The sequence below is a fragment of the Oncorhynchus clarkii genome, chromosome 6, assembly GCF_045791955.1.
Source record: "Oncorhynchus clarkii lewisi isolate Uvic-CL-2024 chromosome 6, UVic_Ocla_1.0, whole genome shotgun sequence".
Lineage (NCBI taxonomy): Eukaryota > Metazoa > Chordata > Actinopteri > Salmoniformes > Salmonidae > Oncorhynchus > Oncorhynchus clarkii.
In genome coordinates, this window is record NC_092152.1 from 10,081,306 (window position 1) to 10,099,541 (window position 18,236).

The 18,236-nt window shown below is 43.2% G+C and overlaps 1 protein-coding gene and 1 pseudogene across 1 annotated transcript in view; both read left to right on the top strand.

Annotated features, from left to right (window-relative positions):
- The window catches only part of LOC139412290 (piggyBac transposable element-derived protein 4-like), a 42,015-nt pseudogene that overhangs the window by 21,860 nt on the left and 1,919 nt on the right, over positions 1-18,236 (top strand).
- Positions 1-18,236, top strand: part of LOC139410602 (bone morphogenetic protein receptor, type IBa) — an 89,364-nt gene that overhangs the window by 13,198 nt on the left and 57,930 nt on the right. The window contains exon 3 of the mRNA XM_071155909.1: positions 3,816-3,932. The gene's annotated coding sequence lies outside the window, so the exon portion shown is untranslated. The remainder of the gene's footprint in view (positions 1-3,815; positions 3,933-18,236) is intronic.

Below are 18,236 nucleotides of genomic sequence, written 5' to 3' on the forward strand. Positions count from 1 at the left end.
TGATGAATTCATTATTTTTGGGAAATTTTCAGTTCTCCATGTGTAGCTTTTATTTTGGTTGTTACACTGAACAAAAAATATAAACGCAACATGTAAAGTGTTGGTCCCATGTTTCATGAGCTGAAATAAAAAAATGTTGTGCACACATTTGTTTACTTCCCTGTTAGTCAGCACTTTGACAAGATAATCCATCCACCTGACAGGTGTGGCATATCAAGAAGCTGATTAAACAGCAGGATCATTACACAGGTGCACCTTGTGCGGGGGACAATAAAAGGCCACTTTAAAATGAGCCCGTAAAGATCGTCTGTCCTCGTTTGCAACACCCACTACCGAGTTTCAAACTGCCTCTGGAAGCAATGTCAGCACAAGAACTGTTCGTCAAGGAGCTTCATGAAATGGGTTTCCATGGCCGAGCAGCCGCACGCAAGCCTAAGATCCCCATGCACAGTTCCAAGCGTCAGCTGGAGTGGTGTAAAGTTCTGGAGCAGTGGAAATGCGTTCTCTGGAGTGATGACTCAAATGTCACCATCTTGCAGTCCGACATACGAATCTGGGTTTGGCGGATACCAGGAGAACGCTACCTGCCCGACTGCATAGTGCCTTTTTGTAAAGGAGGAATAATGGACTGGGGCTGTTTCTTTTGGTTCTGGCTAGGCCCCTTAGTTCCAGGGAAAGGAAATCTTAATGCTACAGCATACAATGACATTCTAGATGATTCTTTACTTCCAACTTTGTGGCAACAGTTTGGGGAAGGCCCTTTCCTGTTTCAACATGACAATGCCCTATGCACAAAGCGAGGTCCATACAGAAATGGTTTATCGAGATCAGTGTGAAGAACTTGAGTGGCCTACAGAGAGCCCTGACCTCAACCCCATCTAATAGCTTTGGGATGACAAGGAAAGCCAAATGCAAGCCCGGCCTAATCGCCTAACACCGGTACCTGACCTCACTAATGCTCTTGTGGCAGCAATGTTCCAACATCTAGTGGAAAGCCTTCCCAGAAGAGGAGGCTGTTATAGCAGCAAAGAGGAGACCAACTCCATATCAATGCCCATGATTTTGGAATGAGATGTTCAACAAGCAGGTATCCAAATACTTTAGGTCATGTGGTGTGTATATAGGTCAAATATATATTTTCTACATACTTTATTATTTGTTGTACTGTTGTGACTTAGTGGGGGGGAAAATGCTTAAGCGGCCCACCCACAGATTTCAGTGGCAGAAAATTCCATGCTCTAGCATTTTCCTTGTGCAGGCAGACGTCCGTCATCAGGACTCATCAAGCCCAAGATGGCCCCCCTCTCTAATTAATTAATGACCCCCTTCCCCTCCTTCTCCCCTTTCAACAGGCCTTTTTGTTTCCCTGCATGTCACAGGTCCTTGGCCAGTAATGAGGAGATTGAGTTACTTTGACGGACTTGTGACTTGTGTTGTCGTTGATTCGTTATGATGTCTTGTGATTCGCTGCCATTTGTTTGTATAGCTTTGGTTTAAGGCTAAGTTTACTGCTTCAGTTTTCCACCTCTGACATCTGCAGTCTTTCCATATCATCTCTGTCTGATGCTGGAATGGCAGTCATAACGTTATGCTATTAGCTAATAGGAAATATAATCAGAGTTGATGATAAACCAATCTGGGAATTAAATTGATATAATCCCAATAACCATGGTGAATCAGAGGGTTAATGTGTGGTCACAGATTTGGTCATAAATCAGTTAATATCTGAAGATGTGACCAGATGTCCCATCTCCACTCGGACAATTGATGATATCCATGCTAGAGAATCAGGAGACAGTTTAATATCGAGAATATCGAGACAGTTTAATATCGAGAACCAGGAGACAGTTTAATATCGAGACAGTTTAATATCGAGAATATCGAGAGAGTTTAATATCGAGAACCAGGAGACAGTTTAATATCGAGAACCAGGAGACAGTTTAATATCGAGAACCAGGAGACAGTTTAATATCGAGAACCAGGAGACAGTTTAATATCGAGAACCAGGAGACAGTTTAATATCGAGAACCAGGAGACAGGTTAATATCGAGAATATCGAGACAGTTTAATATCGAGAATCAGGAGACAGTTTAATATCGAGAACAGTTGAATATCGAGACAGTTTAATATCGAGAATCAGGAGACTAATGTCGAGAACCAGGAGACAGTTTAATTTCGAGAATCAGGAGACAGTTTAATATCGAGAATCAGGAGACAGTTTAATATCGAGAATATCGAGACAGTTTAATATTGAGAATCAGGAGACAGTTTAATATCGAAGAACCAGGAGACAGTTTAATATCGAGAACATTTGAATTACTGATATACACCATGCAGAACAGACCACTTGGTTTTATGAGCCAACATATGTAGAGGCTTGGAACATGCTGTTCACAGCCCAATGACATGTCATCTATAATTGGACCAATGAAAATGAGACATGTGTGTCTAGTCCGAATAGGATATTAAATTAGCTGTAGGCCTACCACTCGCTCTCTCTTTTACTCTTTCCCTCTCCCGCTCTCTCTCTTTCTCTTTACAGAAGTACTATTGATATAAGCTCACTCTTTCATTTTAAGGTAACTGGTTAGATATTTCCAAATGGAAAGATATTTTGCTGAGGGGCTCTAGTCAGTAGCACCACGACTCATGAGGCGGGGCGGCAGGGTAGCCTAGTGGTTAGAGCGTTGGACTAGTAACCGGAAGGTTGCAAGTTCAAACCCCCGAGCTGACAAGGTGCAAATCTGTCGTTCTTCCCCTGAACAGGCAGTTAACCCACTGTTCCTAGGGCGTCGTTGAAAATAAGAATTTGTTCTTAACTGACTTGCCTAGTTAAATAAAGGTAAAATAATAAAAATACACTGAGTACCACAGAAGGAGCAGTAAAGTAGTCCTCTATCCAAGTACCTTTGTTTTGAGACAGTCCTCCATTGTGTGTGCGATGCATCCTGGCCCCAGAGAGATACAGAGAGAGATACAGAGAGGAAGGAAGCTCCTCTCAGGACCATAGACTTTAATGTAAAAGGTTATCCATAAGTCGTCATGGTTGTTGTGCTTGTAGACACTCGCTGACAAAGAGGGTGGACAGCAGACTGTAGCTCTAACTTTATGAAGGGATTTCAATGGGTTAGATATTGCTCTATATTAAAATGATTCAAATGAGATGGGTAGATGGGCTGCTGGTTCGAATCCCCGAGCCGATTGGGGGTGAAAACTGTCTGTGCCCTTGAGCAAGGTACTTAACCCTAATTGATCCGGTTCGTCTCTCTGGATAAGAGCGTCTGCTAAATGACTCATTTGTAATCTGTGCTGTTCTTCTGTAGTAACTCAGCAACAATTATACCGTAAGGGGTTCACATGGAGAAACAATGGTTAGGAATACTCCTATTGAACCCCCCTCTCTCTGTATCTCTCTCTGTATCTCTCTCTGTATCTCTCTCTATCTCTCTCTGTATCTCTCTCTGTTTTCCTTTCTTTATAGGAACATTTAGTTTTGTATAAAAAAAAGAAGAGTTGTGTCTGAAATGGCACCCTATGCCCAATATAGTGCACTACTTTTAACCATGGCCCGTAGAACTCTGGTCAAAAGTAGTGCACTATATACCGCAACTGAGTTAGGAAGGACGCCTGTTTCTTTTTCTTATATAGTGACTGCACATTTTTTTTTGTCCTGAACTTATTATGGCTTTTGCCATAACAAAGAGGTTGGATAGTGATTGGCTTTCCATTTTTTTTTCATCAATTCTAAATGATTGGGGGGTATTGTGTGTCTTCCAGTTACACCAAATCTACATTGTAATCTGTTTTGAATTCAGGCTGCAACACAACAACACGTGGAGACGGTCCAGTGGGGTGAATACGTTCTGAAGGCGCTGTAGGGTTTAGGGCGCCACTTCTGACACCGCCACAGATATTTGCAGTTCTACAAAACTGTGAGTAAAAGTTATCTGAAATTGGAAGGCACAGATTGGGCCTTTTTCATGTGTGAACTCTGTTTGAATCATACATTCAGAGTGCAATAATCAACGTTAAATGGAGGGCCTTTTTAAACACACTAATCACACTAATCAACAGTGGGACTGCACAGACGGCTTTGTTCAGAACTCACGGGACTGTTGGCTGCAGCTCAGGAAGTGTCAATTTTGTCACTGCAGGTCATTTGCAAAAATGAAGAAATATACAGTGTTTGACCCCTTTCTAATTTACTTTACCTTCCATCGTTTTTATACTGAACTTGATCAGATCTTCAACCAAAACCTAATATTAGATAAAGGGAACCTGAGTTTACAAATAACAAAACAAATTATACTTATTTAATTTATTTAATTAACAAAGTTATGCAACTCCCAATTCCCCTGTGTGAAAAAGTAATTGCCCCCTTTACACTCAATAATTGGTTGTGCCACCTGCGATGACTGCAACCAAACTCTTCCTGTAGTTGTTGATCGGTTTCTCACGTTGAGAGACGCTGTGTAGGAATTTTGGCCCACTCTTCCACGCAGAACTGCTTGAACTCAGCCACATTTGTGGGTTTTCAAGTATGAACTGCTTGTTTCAAGTCCTGCCACAATATCTCAGTTGGGATTATGTCTGGATTTGGACTAGGCCATTCCGAAATGTCACATTTTATTGCTTTTTTAACCATTTTCATGTAGACTTGATTGTGTGTTTTGGATCATTGTCTTGCTGCATTACTCAGCTGCACTTCAACTTCAGCTCACAGACACATGGCCTGACATCCTCCTGTAGAATTCTCTGATACAGATCAGAATTTATGGTTCCTTTTATTTATTAAGGCATGTTGTCCAGGTCCCGAGGCAGCAAAGCATCCCCCAACCATCACACTACCACCACCATGCTGACCCCCAACCATCACACTACCACCACCATGCTGGACCCCAAACCATCACACTACCACCACCATGCTGACCCCAAACCATCACACTACCACCACCATGCTGACCCCAAACCATCACACTACCACCACCATGCTGACCCCAAACCATCACACTACCACCACCATGCTGACCCCAAAACCATCACACTACCACCACCATGCTTGACCTTTGGGATAAGGTTCTTACTGTGGAATGCAGTGTTTGGTTTTCACCAGTCATATTGGAACCCATGTCTTACCTGCTCTTCATACTAACAATAAATGTATTGACACCTACTAAAATGTCTTAATTATAATGCACATAATATTTCACACGTCTTGTTGCTGCAGGATTATTTTCAAATTAACATTCAGAACACCTCCCCACAATACTGAGTTGCACCTAACCCCCCCCCCCTCATTCGTCCGGGCATAATATATTTATTACATTTTTTTTATTTAACCATAAAGTACAAGGTGTAGAAAGTGTTCCACAGGGATGCTGGCCCATGTTGACTCCAATGCTTCCCACAGTTGTGTCAAGTTGGCTGGATGTCCTTTGGGTGGTAGACCATTCTTGATACACACGGGAAACTGTTAAGCGTGAAAAACCCAGCAGCGTTGCAGTTCTTGACACACCTACCCCATTCAAATGAACCTAAATATTTTGTCTTGCCCATTCACCCTCTAGATGGCAAACATACATAATCCATTTCTCAATTGTCTCAAGGCTTAAACACTCTTCTTCTGCCTGTCTCCTCCTCTCATCTACAATTATTGAAGTGGATTTAACAAGTGACATCAATATTGTGCGTAGGTAGAATCTAGTGACTACTGTAGGTAGAATCTAGTGAGTACTGTAGGTAGAGTCTATAGTGAATACTGTAGTTGGGATTTGTCCTGGAGTGTCCCAGCAGTTGTATTACCGTTGCCCAATAGTTTTTCAGGGCGCTTGGGAGGAAGTTATCTTTGATCAGCTCCAGGAAGAAGTCGGACTTATCCCTCTCGCTGGGGATTTGCAAAACTAATCCACCCTACAGCGACAAGTGTGAGTAGGTCAGGACAGAGGCTTGGGCAGTGGATACCTGTAATACCAGGGACACGCTGGTTACGGTCTTCAGGTCATCAAACCATGCATGCCACCTGTAATGTTTATACCACAGAAATAGGATCTGGCCTCGAGTTAGTTCGCTCGCTAGCTGGAGTCTTTGTTCTGTTTCTGTATTCTACCTCTCTCCACACACAGCTTCTCTTCTACTCTGTCGACAGCCATTCAACCAGAATCACCTTTGAGAAAAGAGTGAAAAGAATATCTCTCTGTGTGTGTGTGACATCAGAGAGGTTTGTCAGTGCGTGGAGGATTGGGTGGGGTTGGAGGTCAGAGGTCGGTGATAGGGTCACAGGCCTAGTCTTGTGTTTCACCCGAAGATGTGGGGCCTCTGTTCCTGTTTTACCCTGGCTAGGGCCTGCTGAATGAGACCAAAGAGCGCGGAAGTGAGAGAGGGGAAATTAAAACGTGTGTTTTCAGGTATCTAGATGATACTGATCTTAATGGCTTGTTATTAGAGCTGGTGTGAGGGGGCGGTGTGTGTGTGAGGGTCTCCGGTGGTCATGTGAGAGCTTGGGTGAACTTTTGGACCTCCAACAGAGGCTGCTCTATATTTGGTAGTTGAGGCACGGCTGACGACCCCTTCCAGCGACCCTCGTGACCCACACACCTGCTCTCCCTCAGACAGCAGCACATCCATCCTCTTATTGTGTCCATAACGTTGGACCCTCTCCGTTCTCTCTCCTCTCTCTCTCTCTCTCTCTCTCTCTCTCTCTCTCTCTCTCTCTCTCTCTCTCTCTCTCTCTCTCTCTCTCTCTCTCTCTCTCTCTCTCTCTCTCAGCTCTCTTCTCTCTCTCCGCTCTCTCTCTCTCTCAGCTCTCTTGTCTCTCTCTCCGCTCTCTCTCTCTCTCTCAGCTCTCTTGTCTCTCTCTCTCTGCTCTCTTGTCTCTCTCTCTCTCCGCTCTCTCTCTCAGCTCTCTTGTCTCTCTCTCTCTCCGCTCTCTCTCCGCTCTCTCTCGTCTCTCTCTCTCTCCGCTCTCTCTCCGCTCTCTCTCCCTCTCTCAGCTCTCTTGTCTCTCTCTCTCTCTCTCCCTCTCTCCGCTCTCTCTCTCTCCCTCTCTCAGCTCTCTTGTCTCTCTCTCTCTCCGCTCTCTCTCCGCTCTCTCTCCGCTCTCTCTCTCTCTCTCCCTCTCTCAGCTCTCTTGTCTCTCTCTCTCTCTCTTTTGCTCTCTCTCTCTCCCTCTCTCCGCTCTCTCTCTCCCTCTCTCAGCTCTCTTGTCTCGCTCTCTCTCTCCTCTCTCTTGCCTCTGTTCTCTGTTCTCTCTCAGCTCTCTTGTCTCTCTCCGCTCTCTCTCTCTCCCTTTCTCAGCTCTCTCTTGCCTCTGTTCTCTGTTCTCTCTCTCTCTCTCCTCTCTCTTGCCTCTCTGTTCTCTCTCTCTCCTCTCTCTTGCCTCTCTGTTCTCTGTTCTCTCTCCTCTCTCTTGCCTCTCTGTTCTCTCTGTTCTCTCTCTCTCATAGCTACATACAGACTGGAAGTTATTTTCCATACAGTGCGTACATTTATAAGAAACTGTTGGAAGCAATGAAACTTACAAATGAACATGTCTTTGTATGTATTTGAGGTAATGGAGTCAAGCTCGTAGTGTTATGATGGCTTTATGTTACTATGTTTCATAGCTTCGTATTTGAGGTAATGGAGTCAAGCTCGTAGGGTTATGATGGCTGTATCTTACTGTTTCATCGCTTCAACTACATTGTGTTCAGGTTACGCTACTTACTGTCTGTTGTTTACAATTATTATTTCCTACCATTTCCTACCAATGTCTTTGTCATTAGTTCCCCATATGGTTAGCATACTAAGCAATTCTGGTTGTGTGTATGTCCCTTTCAACACCACTGTGTCATCCCCAGTGCGTGATCAGTCCCAAAACCCCTGTTCCTTATTTAGCTCCCAGGGTTAAGGGTCAGGGGTGCGTAGGGAACATGTGAATGACTGCTTGTTATCAGGTGCTGGACAAAAGATCTTGTGTATGTATGTGTGTGTCAGGCAGGCAGGCAGCAGGAAACGTGGATTCACAGTGCTATAGCGCTGAACTCCGAGGTAAATCAGAAACACAAGCCAATCAATATACACTAACTCACAAATAAACCCTTGAAAACAAAAAATAAAATCCTCTAGACTATATCACATCTGCATGTTGGTCATTTAGCAGATGCTAGTATCCAGAGAGACTTAGTCGGTGCATTCAGCTAAGGTAGGTAAGTCAACTACATGTCTCAGTCATTGCTTTGTCATTAAGGGGTATTGTGTGTAGATTTGGTAAGGGGGAAGAAAAAAGATTCTATCAATTTTAGAATAAAGCTGTAACAAAATGTGGAAAAAGTCACTGGGTCTGAATACTTTAATACTTTAATATAAGTCAACTACATGTCTGTTAGTGCCAGTCAACCTAAAGAAGCTATAAGCAAAATCCGTGTTAGTAAGAAAAGACAAAGGGAAAGGAAAGGGGGATTCAACTGAAATGTGTCTTCCACATTTAACCCTGAATCAGAGAGGTGCGGGGGCCTTAATCGACATCCAAGAGTACGTTTTAGTGCACGAAACACAACAGTGGTGTTTCAATAATAAAATAATGAACAGGATCGAGAGCGGCTTGTAAGGTAATATAATTTTTAATTGCACATAGCAAATGCCAATCTTTTGGGTTGAGTCGTACTCCCTCCCTTTCTAAGTATTTTAGTTCTCATCAGTAGGTGACCTCTGACCCCCACACAGTAAATGGTGTTGGTCCATCCTACCTCCATCATCCTGTAATGGCGTCTCCCATGAACCCTCCACCTTCCTATGCCCCATATCTTTCATCCCTTCCTCTATTCACTAGAGCTGTGGCCTCAGAAGGAGCTGGCCACCATTTGATTGGTTATCTAAATGGTGACCGGTGACCTCATGTTGGCTCTATGGCCAAATGGTGACCTGTGAGCTTGTTTCTTCTTCATTTTCAGCCTCTTTCTCCCTCCTCTCTATTTCCCCTCTCACCATATCTCTCTCTCTCTTGCACACATTCTCCTTCCCACTGGGCACAGATGTCTATTCCACATTGATTCAACCAATGTGTGCCCAGTGGGCTCTCGCTCTATCTCTCTCTCTTGCACATATTTTCCCTCTCTGCTTCCTCCTCCCCTCCCTGCCCCTCTTTCGTTCTAATTTCATTATTCCCCCTTTCTGTGTAATTGGCACCTTGTTTCGGGGGCTCCTAATTGGAATGGGGAGACAGGTGGCGCCACTCTGTTGTGATGGTTCTTGTTAGCGCTGCAGTCTCTGTAATCTCTTTCTTTATGCAGCGTGAATGTATCAACTCCTGACGCTGTGCCCCGCTGCGTCACTCACCCGTGGTGAACCCTGACGCCCCTCCACTGCCCGTCCGACACCCCCACTCTGCTCTCTTACCCCCCCCTCCACCCGCCCTCGCCCCTCGTTACTGTCAAAGCCCGTGATGTGGGCCGCTGTGGATGGCTGCCCTCAGTCAGGAACAGAAACAGGGGGCTGCTTGCCCTAGACTGGCTGGGGGCTGGGGTAAACTCCCTGGGGCAGGCCTCGGAAGGAGGAGAACCAATGTGAGGTTGGGACGTGTGGTAGAAGGATGAAGCGTGCGTTGACTTTCTTTGTGCAGCAGGAGGAAGTGGTGACAGTGGACAAGCTGTTAGCTGGAGTGAATAATAATAATACCAATACTGAGCTATATTGTATATATTTATCAAATATATATATTTTATACTAACACAATTGCTCAGAGAATAAGTAATACTTTTTTTTCTCAAAAAGGTAGTGGTCAGAATTATTGACAAATATAAATATTATTATAAATAAAGTAGTCAAAAGTTTTTAGTATTTGTTACAATATTCCTAGCACACAATAACTACATCAAGTTATAGAGGGTCAAAGATCATACCCCCAAGACATTAACAGGGAAGTTTATCATGTCTTAGGCTCATGATCTTTGTCCCTCTAACTTTCTCACTCATCATTATTCACGATTCATTCTGGATTATCTGTAATCATGGTATCATCCACATTAATATAGAAGTGTTTAGAAACATATTCTATTCTTATTTACAATAAAAGTGACTCTAAAATGGCAAAATACCATTTACCATGCTATTTACCATACTTTTTACCATTCATTTCTATTGCGCACAAAATCATCTGAAACAACCATAACAAACAGCAAATGCAAGTCACCAGCTTGACGTAGACATTGGTGATATGAATATGAGACAAAATACTAAACTTTTTACTACTTTTATTTAGAAGAATCTTTAGAGGTGTCCAGAAAAAAACATTACTTTTTTTAAAAACAAAATAGCGTTCACTGAGCAATTGTTTGATTCTATAAAATTGTAGGTTCCCCCTTATTTTTGGGGTGTCAATAATTTCAGACGCCACTGTATATGTCGTCTTTTATGACTGTTTCTAATTTAACCACCTCTTCCTCCTGATCTTCTAACCGGGTCTGGGTCCAAGTTGAGATCTGAGTTCAGGTCTGGGTCTAGGCCTTTCCAGTCTAATGTGTTCAGGCAGGTGTGGGGGTTAGTGAGGGTTTGTAGGTCAATGCTGTGCTCTGCTTGGCCGTCAACACAACCCTTAATTAGTCCCCTACTGCTTACTGGCACCCTCCTTTACCTCTCTCCTCCTCTCCACCACGCCACAATCTCCCTCTCTCCTCATTTCTCTCATTTAGTCGTTCTCCCTCACACTTCCTCTTTCCACACAATCAAACTCACTATTTTCTCCCCTCTCTCTATCATTCACTCACTCTTTTCTCTCCAGCTCTCTCAAATACACATACACTACACTGTATTTCATAATACTAATGAAATGTCATTGCCTTCAGACATTTTTCATACTGCTTGACTTATTTCACACTGTGTTACAGCATGAATTCAAAATGGATTCAATATAAAACGAATTCTGACCCATATACAAACAATATCCCATTATGATGTGAAAACAAGTTTTTAGATTTTTTTTTCAAATGTATTTTAAATATTTAGATAAATATCTAATTTACAGAAGTATTCACACCCTGAGTCAATACATGTTAGAATCACCTTTGGCTTTCTGTGTAAGTCTTTAAGTTTTGGACACCTGTTGTGTACAATATTTGCACAGTATTCTTTGAAAAATTATTCAAGCTGGTTGTTGATTATTGCTAGACAGCCAAAGAGTCTTGCCATAGATTTTCAAGCACACTCAAATCTGTAACTATGCCACAGGAATATTCACTGTCTTCTTGCTAAGCAACTCCAGTGTAGATTTGGCCTTGTGTTTTAGGTTATTGTCCTGCTGAGAGGTGAATTTGTCTCCCAGTGTCTGGTGGAAAGCAGACCCGAACCAAGTTTTTCCTCTAGGATTTTGCCTGTGCGTAGCTCAATTCCGTTACTTTTTAACCTAAAAAAACTCCCTAGTCCTTGCTGATGACAAGCATACCCATAACATGATGCAGCCACCACCAAGCTTGAAAATAATGTTTTATATTCGGCACATTAAGTTAATTTCAGTTTTACTTTAGTGCCTTATTGCAAACATGATGCATGTTTTGGAATATTTTTATTCTGTACAGGCTTCCTTTTCACTCTGTGTAGTACTCTTAGTATTGTGTTATAACTACAATGTTGTTGATCCATCCTCAGTTTTCTCCTATCACAGCCATTAAACTCTAAATGTTTGGTGAAATCCCATGGTGAAATCACTGAGCGGTTTCCTTCCTCTCAGAACTGAGTTAGGAAGGACTAGGGCTGTGGCAGTCACAAAATGTAGTCGGCCGGTGATTGTCAAGCCAATAACTGTCTGTCTCACGTAAGTGACCGTTAATTAACCTCCTGGCTTCCACACACAGCCTACAAGTCATTTTAAAAAGTCTAATAAATCCATGTAATATAGCCTACACCTTCACAATAAATCCATTACTTATTTTAGACAGGTCTAAAGAAGCATGATATGAAGAAAATGTTGTCTATTTCAGAAGAACAGAATAGCTAGCATACTCTGAGTTGTCCTTGTGTTAGGTCCTGATCTGACTGTGCCATATGGCTCTGGGCTAAACTAGTTCATTTAGCAGACGAGATTTGCTTAGAATTCCATGGCAGTATGACGAATACAAGTGAACAAAGCTGAATAAAATATAAATATTTTCCCCAAATGATTTGAGGGAGTGCACGCATGCGGCTATTCTGTATTGAGTGGTTAACAAAGAAATAGGTACTTTTATATGCTTCATTTAGAGTCATTTATGTAACTTTAGTTGTTCTACAAACATTGGGCTATATGTTTTAGATTTTTAATACATTGTTAGGCTGCATGATGAGACTGTAATGATGATTTGAAAAAAGGCATGAGCTCTGCTTTGTTTTTTTGCACAGGCTGTACACACTTCATCAGTCTCTCATTCACAATTTGACAAGCACTTGATAATGCCTCGAAGTTTACGCGGCATCCCTGTTTGTGGCCTTAATGCACCCTTAAAAATCCATCCCTGTTTGTGGCCTTAATGCACCCTAAAAAATCCATCCCTGTTTGTGACCCGGGTGCTGCGCTTTGTACATCTCCCTCAGTGTGCTGCGCAAACCAAACTTTCACTCACATGGCTCTCCATCACGTGATCGGGTCTTTCTCACAGGCTACAAGTGAAGACAGACACCTCAGGGACACAACTAATGCGTCCTTATCCAATTCCGAGGCGCATATTGAAGATATTGGAAGAACTGTCCACATGTACTTTTCATCAGCCAACAAAATGAGTAGGCCTAACAAACAACAAAAGCAGTACCCTATGTCAATCAACTATCTACTTATTTTAGCTTAAAATCTTGATAAACTATTAGGCTATTTCTTTCTATTAGGCTATTTCTTCACATTATAACCACAGCAATGCACACATGGTAGTAGGCTATAAACGCAAATGTTCCTCAATCTACACACAATACCCCATAATGACAACTTGAAAACAGGTTTTTTTTTTCCTTCTTTTTTTTTTCTTCTACAAAATAAAAACAAATACATTATTTACCCAACCATTGTGTTGTCTTAAGGGTAAAATATGATCTGCCACTATGTTTAACAGAAGAGAGAAACCACTAAATTATATTTTTTCAACTTGAAACTTGATGACTTTTCCTAGAGTGACCCCAAAATTAGAAAAAGTGAAACATCGCCTTTGTTCATATTTCCATGAAAGCTGTACACCACCAGGGTACAAAGATTGTCTTAGGGTCATTTTTGACCCGGCAGTTATAAAATCATTTACACATCACAAAAAAACACAAAGACACACACACACACTGAGAAATTGAGATTGTGTGCTACTTATTGAACTCAGACAAAACTAAAACGTTCTTGTGTATATGCAGCATCTCCCCTCTACGACCCCAGACATGACTCCGGTTCACAGAGAAAATTAAAACAAGAGAACAAATGATTTAGAAGAGGAGGAGGTATCTGAAGAAGAGGATGGGGAAGAAGCACGATGCATATTCTTCAGATGAAGAAGAAATCCCCCAAACTGGAAGATACATTTTTTTTGTCAAAGAACAGCTAAATAACATGGTCCTTGTCACCGTATGACAGCCAGGGCAGGATGGCAGCACAGAATGTAATAAGGATGACCTCAAGGCCCACAAGACATGCAGTTGCCCATGCCCAGGACATCGCCTCCACATTCTACATGTTCATCACACCAGCCATCGAAAAAATAATCCTGGAGATGGCACATTTGGAGGGTTTCTGTAAATATGGAGACAACTGGAAAAGGATGGATGAGATTGACCTGCATGCCTACATAGGGCTGATAATCTTTGCGGGTGTGTATAGGTCCCGAGGCGAGGCTACATTTAGTCTCTGGGATGCAGAGAGTGGAAGGGTGATTTTCCGTGCCACGATGCCACTGAAAGTCTTTCACACTTTCTCAAGAATGCTACGATTTGATAACCGTGAGTCAAGACCTGCAAGACGTATGAGAGACAAACTGGAGGCCATAAGAGAGGTCTAGGAGGAGTGGGTGGAGCCATAAGAGCGGTCTGGGAGAAGTGGGTGGAGCCATAAGAGATGTCTGGGAGAAGTGGGTGGAGCTATAGGAGAGGTCTGTGAGAAGTGGGTGGAGCCATAAGAGCGGTCTGGGAGAAGTGGGTGGAGCCATAGGAGAGGTCTGGGAGAAGTGGGTGGAGCCATAGGAGAGGTCTGGGAGAAGTGGGTGGAGCCATAATAGAGGTCTGGGAGAAGTGGGTGGGGCCATAAGAGAGGTCTGGGAGAAGTGGGTGGAGCCATAAGAGAGGTCTGCGAGAAGTGGGTGGAGCCATAGGAGAGGTCTGGGAGAAGTGGGTGGAGCGTCTGCCGTACCCCTACAACCCCGGGCCTGAAGTAACAGTGGATGAGCAACTGGTTCCATTCAGAGTTACATTTTTATTTTCATATCTGTAATGTAAGTGATTTTCACTGTTAATTGTATTGTGTATTGCTGTAAAATCATTGTTTTCTGTGACACTGATACTAATTACTGATAGTAATCTCTTTTGTCAAAAGGTCGCTGACCTTTCCGGCAGTATATGCCCAGCAAGCCAGCAAAGTATGGCATCAAGATATGGGTGGTCTATGATGCACAATCCAGCTATGCTTGGAAGATGCAAGTCTATACTGGGAAGCCGACCAGTGGAGGCCCGGAGAAGAACCAGGGGATGCGGGTTGTGCTTGATGTGACAGATAGACTGAGGAGGCACAATGTCACTGGTGACAATTTCTTCACCTCTTATGAACTCAGCCAGCAGCTCCTGAAGAAGAAGATCACCATGGTTGGCACAGTTAGAAAGAACGAGCCTGAGCTCCCCCTGCACTCTTCGCAACAAGGGGGAGGGAGGCCTTCTCATCAAAGTTTGCCTTCACCCCCACCACCGCTCTAGTTTCTTACCTCCCAAAGAGGAACAAGAATGTGGTCCTCCTGAGCACACTGCACAAAACAGCTGAGATCAGTGATCGTGAGGACAGGAAGCCAGCCATCATCCTGGACTACAACCACAACAAAGGAGGTGTGGACAACCTGGACAAGGTGATTGGAACTTACAGCTGCAGGAGGATGACAGCCCGCTGGCCCCTGGTCACCTTCCATAACGTAATTTATGTGTCCTCATACAACGCCTTTGTGATATGGAACAAGATCAACCCTACCTGGATGCCTGATAAGCGGAACAAGAGGAGGGAGCAGCTGGAAAAGGCACTTGTAACCCCACACATTCAAAGAAGGGAGCGCCTCCCCCGCACAGCGGCCTCTGCAGCCCTTGTGAAAACTGTTCAGGGGGCTGAGTCTTGGCCTGATCTACCTGAGGCTGGGGCAGACAAGAGGAGGAGATGCCAATTCTGTCCCCCAATGGACTGTAAACCAATACTATGTGCTGCACATGTGAGAAATACATCTGCAAAGTCCATGCACACACACTTTCATACTGTCCTACATGTGCTAATTAGAGTTGATTTGATCTATATTCTTCACATTTTTGTCTTGTATCTTTTATTCTTATTTATTGTTATTTATACACCTTGTGGGTGGGGGCAATGGTTAATAAAAATGGGAGAAGACTATTATTTTGTTGTTGAATTCCTCATTGTACAGTATATAAGAATATAGTCTATAGTCTATGTTGCCAAGACTGTTATGGTTTCCCTTCAATAAAATGCATTTAAAACTACTTTCTGCACATTTCTCCTACTTTCTTAGGCTATGCAAGTGCTATCTCTTGCAATTTTTTTTTACAACTATGCAGTACCTTCAGCAATGATAATAAACCTGACCGGTTGTTACTTCATAAAAATAGATTTGGGGTTTAAAATTAAATTAAGCTGCTTTATTTTAGGGGTTTAGTGAAGGCGGGTCATTGTTAGGACAAGGAAGGAGACAAGGAAGGAGACAAGGAAGGGGACAAGGAAGAGGACAAGGAAGGAGACAAGGAAGGGGACTATACAGAATGTTAGGACTACACAAGGGTTAAGTATTCAGACCCTTTGCTGTGAGACTGAAAATTGAGGCCACCTGTGGTAAATTCAATTGATTGGACATGATTTGGAAAGGCACACACCTGTCTATATAAGGTCCCAGAGTTGACAGTGCATGTCAGAGATAAAAACCAAGCCATGAGGTGGAAGGAATTGACCGTAGAGCTCCGAGACAGGATTGTGTCGAGGCACAGATTTGGGGAAGGGTAGCAAAACATTTCTGCAGCATTGAAGGTCCCCAAGAACACAGTGGCCTCCATCATTCTTAAATGGAAGAAGTTTGGAACCATCAAGACTCTTCCTATAAATGGCCATCCAACGAAACTGAGCAATTGGGGAGAAAGGCCTTGGTCAGAGAGGTGACCAGGAACCCAATGGTTACTCTGGCGGAGTTCCTTTGTGGAGATGGGACAACCGTCTCTGCAGCAGTCCACCAATCAGGCCTTTATGGTAGTGGCCAGACAGAAGCCACCCCTCAGTAAAAGGCACATGACAGCCCGCTTGGAGTTTGCAAAAAGGCACCTAAATGATTCAGACCACGAGAAGCAACATTCTCTGAGCTGATGAAACCAGGATGGAACACTTCTGGAGGATAAACTGGCACCATCCCTACAGTGAAGCATGGTGGTGGCAGCATGTGTTGATGTTTTTCAGTGGAAGGGACTGGGAGACTAGTCAGGATCGAGGGAAAGCTGAACGGAGCATAGTAAATAGAAATCCTTGATGAAAACCGGCTCCAGAGTGCTCAGGACCTCAGTCTGGGGGCGAAGATTCACCTTCCATCAGAACGACGACCTAAAGCACACAGCCAAGACAACGCAGGAGTGGCTTTGGGACAAATGTAGTTGAGTGGCCCAGCCAGAGCCCGGACTTGAACTCGATCTAATATCTCTGGAGAGACCTGAAAATAGCTGTGCAGAGACGCTCCCCATCCAACCTGACACACTTTGAGAGGATCTGCAGAGAAGAATCGGAGCAACTCCCCAAATACAGGTTTGCCAAGCTTGTAGTGTCCTACCCAAGAAGACTCAAGGCTGTAATCGCTTCCAAAGGTGCTTCAACAAAGTACTGAGTAAAGGGTCTGAATACTTATGTAAATGTGATATTTCACTTTTTCTATGTTTAATAAATTAGCAAACTTTTTTTTTTTACGTGTGTTTTTCAGATTGAATAAACAGATTTTTACAAAACCTGGGAAAACCACTTTTTTTTGTTGCTGTGCCATATGTTATATTCAGAAAATAGACATTTCTTCTTGTACTTCACACAGATTTTTTTGTTTGTTTCCGTGAAAAAAATGTCACCTTTTTGGGTCCTCACCAGTTTGCCTCCCTGATTTCTGTGTGTGGTCTGCAGCATGGGTTCCTCTGTGGAATGCCCTCCCTAACCCTATCCAACCGTTTGTTTGTTTTGCCTTTTTCAAAGAAAGGGAGATGTTTGAGTTATTAGGCAGCCCTCCTCCTATTACTCCTCTGGGGCGTCTGCTTTAGGTTGCATCCAGAAATATCACCCTATTCCCCATATAGTTCACTTCTTTTGACCAAGTGCCCTTTTGACCAGGGCCCCATAGGGATTAACTCCCAAGAAAGTATTTCCTTCATATCAAACCTGCGATGTCCGCCGCAGCCAGCTCTGAACTGATGGAATGCAATTAAGATGGAGAGGACAGATCAGAAAGGGAGGGGGAAAGACGGAGCCTGTGTATAGTTTTGTGTTCTCTCTCTCGGATACCTTCCACTCCCTTTTTGCTTCTTGTGGTCTCTTTCGCTCCTGATCATACCTGATATTTCCCCATATCACGACACAGATCAGTGTTGTGATAGATGGAAAGAACAGATCAGTGATGTGATAGGTGGAAAGATCAGATCAGTGATGTGATCAGATATGTGTAGTAATAAGATCAGGTCTGTGTTGTGATAAGGGGAAAGATCAGGTCTGTGTTGTGATCAGGGGAAAGATCAGGTCTGTGTTGTGATCAGGGGAAAGATCAGGTCTGTGTTGTGATCAGATATCTGTAGTAATAAGATCAGGTCTGTGTTGTGATCAGATATGTGTAGTAATAAGATCAGGTCTGTGTTGTGATAAGGGGAAAGATCAGGTCTGTGTTGTGATCAGGGGAAAGATCAGGTCTGTGTTGTGATCAGATATGTGTAGTAATAAGATCAGGTCTGTGTTGTAATCAGATATCTGTAGTAATAAGATCAGGTCTGTGTTGTGATCAGATATGTGTAGTAATAAGATCAGGTCTGTGTTGTGATAAGGGGAAAGGTTTAGC